Raw genomic sequence first — 6,000 nt, forward strand, 5'->3', positions numbered from 1 at the left:
ATGACTCTAAAATTTTAATTGGATACGAAGTATGACTCATCTCTTGATTGAACCATTTCAATCAATATCCGATTCCTCTTCTTAGTCACACAATTGCACTAAGATGTTTTTCGAGGATCAATAGTTCCACAAATCATTAGGATGATCACAAAACATGATACAAAAGTATTCTCCTTTCCTTTCAGATTGGAGAAACTTTTACCACTCTGCCTAATAGATTCTTCTTATTCGTTCCGCTACTCTTTGAAACTTTTCAAAGTGTTAGAATTATGTTTAATCTTATAAACACAACCATGTTTACTGAAACATTGGTAAACCATGACGAATAGAGTTATCGTCCTTTCTGGCAGATCCTAAGAGTCTATGTCAATATGTACTAGATCCAATAGTCATCCACTTTGACTCACATAAACATGCGATTAACGAATTAGTCATAATCTTTGAAATATTAAAATTCTCGTAGATCACACAAATCAAGTTGTATGAATCCAAGTTGCTATCCAATCGAAACTTGGGTGATGAGAATTCATTTTCACTTGGTTGAATATGACATTCCTGCAAATGACATAACTAAGAATCAAATCCACTTTTAACATTGATAATAATAGAAATATAACCACCAATTTTCATAAATGTCATTGCAAGGAAATATAAAGTAAAATAAATCACTTTTATTGATAATAAGCAGAGTTTTTTTTTTCCGTACTATGCAATTATATGAAAAATATGTTTCTAGATATTTCCTAAGAAATCTATTAATATATAATAACTCCTAAACAACAGCTTCCAAAATCTGATCATCGACTCATGCGACCAAAATCCGTCTCTCATGATTAGATTTAGCTTACACTTCTTAGGCTTCCTTCTTTCCCTTAGATCATGCAAAACATAAAAATGTGACTATCACATCATGTATTAGGAATCTATGAATAAGAACTTAATAAAATAATGGAGTTAGGTAGTGGATGTACCTGAAGTAGAGTCACATGACTTGACTTTACTATCTTTAAGATCTATCAGCTAGTCTAGGCAGCTTCGCACCCAGTTCCCCTTAAATTAGTAATAGAAACATATAGACCTTTAAGGAATAGCACACGAGACTATCTCGGAACTAGCCTTTCTCTTTACCGTATGGTCAAATGGTTTGACCTTGGCTGATCCCTTTCTACTGGGAAGAGAAACCTTTTTTGGACAACCATTGTTGCCATTCCCAATGTCCATGGAAATTATGGAGATAGATCTTTTGCTTGACTTGTGCTCTTAAGAATTTCTACTTCAGCAGCAATCAACATATATGTTAGATCAATTAGGGTAGCGTCGTGGTCCCTCATATAGTAGTCTTTGATGAACTGACTATATTATTCAGGAAGCGAAAGTAGAACCAAGTCAATGGCTAGCTCTCTCGAGAAAACGACACCCAACATCGCCAATCTGTCAATGTGCGACTTCATTTTCAGAACATCCGCACACACAGACTTTCCATCTTGATGTTTACATGCCAACAGGGCTTGAGTAACTTCAAATTTTTCAGCTTAAAGGAAACATGACTTGGGGAGAGTCACTGGAGGAAGAGGAGGAAGAGTTTGAGAAGCATGATTTCAAGTTCCACCATTGCTTGAAGAAGGGAACATTCTTTCACCTTGATCAACATGTGGAAGATCATCTTCAGATAAGGTAAAACAATTTCCTAAAGAACATGGAAGACCATTGTTGTCTGAACTCGACACCTACAATAGGAGAAAAGAGAATTCAAGTTAGTTGATTTTAAACATTAATTATTAACCCGTAAATTTAAATTAAGGCTAGGATCCATATTTTCGATTCGAACTTTGAAGAGGGATGTCGTAATCATATTCGAGTCTAATTTAGTTAGGTAAGGCCTTTACCAATTTCAATCTCATGAAATTCCTAGATCTTTGATATTTATTGAACTATTCAATGGCATGTTTAATCTCGAGTATGCTCTCACTTTAGTACTGAGATGTCGAGGATCAAAAACGAGATATGAATAACCATGCAAATTTGCTTGGTACTCTCGATGTCAATTATCATCTGATTTTAATGTGTCGGTTAACCATACGTGTTCCATTAATCAATGATAATTTACGAGACACCCATTGACATTCCTTATTAGTCCATATTAGTGTGTTGGTTAACCATACAGCTCTACTAACGACCAATAAGGTGTGATGTGCAATTTCATGGGTTATCATCAAATTCACATTTTTCCTAAAGTAACTAACAGTGAGATTTTAGAAAATAGTTTAGTTACTTTTATCATTATACTTTTAGTGAGGTTATGTCCTATCAAACCCGTTAGGCTATAGACCCTCCACCACTCAAGGGAGCAGTGGGTAAGAGTGGATACCCAATAGCGGCCGTTTTATAGGTTGCGTCCTTAGACTCCCATTATAGATCGACTTCATGAATGAAGCGTACTAGCGGATCGAATGACATTTCTTATACATACATACATATATATATATATATATATATATATATATATATATATATATATATATATATATATATATATATATATATATATATTAGACCCTTAAGTATATATATACATAGTACAAGGTGTATATTAAAACATTTTAAGATAGCAACGGTTTAACCCTTTAAAAACTTAAACTTTTAAGTTAATTAAATTTAAACCAATTTATGGATTTATTAATTATGTTTTAATTAATCACTTAATTAAATTAATAATAAATCCCAAAAGGATGTATTTTAAACTTTTCAAAATACCTGGATTTTTAATTCTTAAATTTCGAAATTAAACAATTTAATTTAAATATAAAAATCAAAAACAAATGATTTAATAATTATTTTATTGATTAAACACTTAATTAATTTTATTGAACAAATTGAGGATTATCTATTAATTTAATCAAAATAATTTAACCTAATCCTCTCCCCCTAATTTTCAAAAATCATGAGAGGGACAATTCAAGTTTTATAATTATCCAATTAATCACATAAAGAGATAATTACCAAAAATAAGAAAACCCCATCAGGAAACCCTAATTTTTGGAAATATCAAATCTTGGGAAGGAAGGCAAGGATTTCAATCCTTGCAATATTTAGAAAATCAAGAGGGATTAGGAAACCCTAATTTTTGAAACTTGAGGGACAAGGGAAAGGGTGAAAACTCTTTTCCAAAATTTCGAAATCTAGGGTTAAGAAACCGCAATTGCGAATATCCTAAGTCCAAAAGGTTTATTTTCCATAAACCCTCATTGATCAAATTCAACCAATTGTCATCAAATTCAATAGAAAACAAACCAAGGCTATGGTACCACTGATGGGTTTTGAAGATACAAGTATTGTACATCAAAAAGGAAAATCCTAAGAACCATATGTTATAATTGAAATTTACATCTAGGGTTAGTAAACATACCTTTAATCGTAATATAGTAATAACAACTCAAACCCTTAGTGTTGTTGAAGCTTCGAGAGAAAGCACCACAAATGTCGTGCCTCTAATGGTTCACACCCAACACTAGAATGAGGATGAGAGAAGATGAGGAGAGGGGAGATTTTTGGATTCTCTTCTAAAGATATGGTGGCCAAAAATACAAGGGTGAAGGGCCCTTTATATAGTGCAACAAGGATGCCTTAGATAAGCCTTATCTGAATATAATAATAATATTTCAAACTTGGTAATTATTCACCTCCTTAATTATCCATTTAAGATAATCTAGTAACCCTATTATCTTGGGAATTTTGTCCGCCACCTTCTAGGAAGGTTTTGGACCATTTTGCTCAACTATTGAACAATTGCACTTTTAGTCCCTTCACTTTAATTAATTCCTTTAATCCCAAAATTAATTTCTGGTTGAATATTAATTAAATAATATGATTTCTACTTAATATATTATTTTCATAATACATTAATAAATCATTTTTTTGAATTTAGTTATCAAATAATAAATTCAACCTCTCTCTCCAAATGTCATCCTAGCTCTCACAACTGAACAAAGAGACAGTCCACACTGAGCACCCTCGCCCCATTAGGGTTCGAAACCGAACTAAATAGTGCCCTCAATGAATAATCGCCCCATTAGGGCTTCCAACGATCACCTTGCTCTCACGTAAAGCATAGGAACAAAATCAATCGAATGTCGCTTGCTAAATAGCTCCAGAACACAACCCCAATGAACCCTTGATACTCGGACTAGACGATTATTGATAATCTCTACCTCTAATGGATAATTGATCTCCCCTGGAGTGTCACCAAATCACTTGCTAAGCGCAAGAGATATAAATGATCGGGTGACGCCCAAATAAAACAAAACTAAAGTTGGAACATTGTTCACTAGGAACGTCCCTATATAACATCAATCATATATATATAATAAGTAGAAACATCAAATCACTAAATGAAATAGGGAGAAAATACATACCCGTAACCACATCTGCGTTGCACGAGCCTCATCGGTTGTGAACTGGAAAACTTGACTCCTCACCACTAGCGCCTCCGGCTTGCCCGACAGTCGTCTGTGATCCTCAAAGTCGCCAGAACATGTGCTACAACCGCTTCGCATGCTACTAAACTCAAAAAATAGGCCATCATGTAGCTTCTCTAATTACAATCAAACCAAATCAAACCTAATCCTTGTGTAGTGGTGAAAGTACAATCCCTGCTAAAGTGACCAGTCTTTCCGCACTTGAAGCACCCATAACCACCATCCCTACAAGCTTCCTTGTGTATATGGCCGCACAAGTCATACCGACCCTGCGCTGTTGGCCCCTCAATCTCAAATCTACAACCTTGGGCTTCATCCTTGAGCCCTCAGATACATGAGCCTAAACCGACTTCCTCTTCCTTACTGTCTCCATATCTATCCCCAGATCGTGAGCCAGAGCTATCATGTCATCCAATGTATTGCAGCTAGACATACTCACAAACTCCCATATCTCATCCTTCAAAAGGCCTTCTTCATCCCCTCATCTGCCACATACTGTAGAACCAACAGGCCCTTTCACAGAACATTGTGGTGATCTTTGCCACGGTCTCGGTGGTCTAGTGAAGCTCATGAAATTCCATCGCCAATTGTTGAACCTCAATCATGGGCACAAAATCAGCCCTGAATATCATAACAAGGTCATCCCAATATATCATCTCAATAGCCTCTCCTCCCAACGCATAGTCCACCACCTCCCACAAATCATGGGCTTTGTCTATCAAAAGACAAGATGCAAATCTGACCTTCGACCCCTCAGAGCAGAATCTAGTCTAGAAGGCATTCCCGATGTCTGCCAACCACTGTCTGCTAGCATTGGGCCCCTTAATTTTGTAACATACCCAAAAATACAAATAAAAATTTTCTTTTAAATTCATTCAATTCATAAGAAACTGATATCAAAATATTCGAAAGAGTCATATTGTAATATGTTATCAGAGTACAAATCCCAAAATCACTAAGATGGAAAAACATAGAGTGATATGGTATGATCAGGTCAGGCCCTTCCCCTTCGAACTGGAAGTACCTGAAGCCGAAACTAAAAACTATAAGTACAAAGCTTAGTGAGTTCCCCCAAAATACCACATAGTAAACAAACATACTGCCAAACATATATGGATGTCGGCATTCCCCATTGGTCTATTTCAATCAGATACTGCCAAGCATATCTAGGTGCTTTCCTACCCCTTTGTTCTATCTCAACCGGATACTATCAGGCATATATGGGTGCTTGCAATCCCCTTTGGTCCATTTCAACTAGATATGGGGTCTGTTGGATTAGTGTCTAAGCCCGTAACTATATTTGATATATACTTGACCCGGTTGTGCATGGTCCTTTTGGGTTTCCTTCACTAAAGCAACTTGATAGGATGATTTATGGAGAAATAGGATTAATTATGATTTATTAATATATTATATTAATAATATATTAAAGGAGAAATCATATTATTTAATTAATATTAGTCAAGAATTAGTTTTGTGGTTAAAAGAGATTAATTAAACTTAGGGGACTATAATTGTAATTATA

The sequence above is a fragment of the Lactuca sativa genome, chromosome 4 (genome assembly GCF_002870075.4).
Source record: "Lactuca sativa cultivar Salinas chromosome 4, Lsat_Salinas_v11, whole genome shotgun sequence".
NCBI lineage: Eukaryota > Viridiplantae > Streptophyta > Magnoliopsida > Asterales > Asteraceae > Lactuca > Lactuca sativa.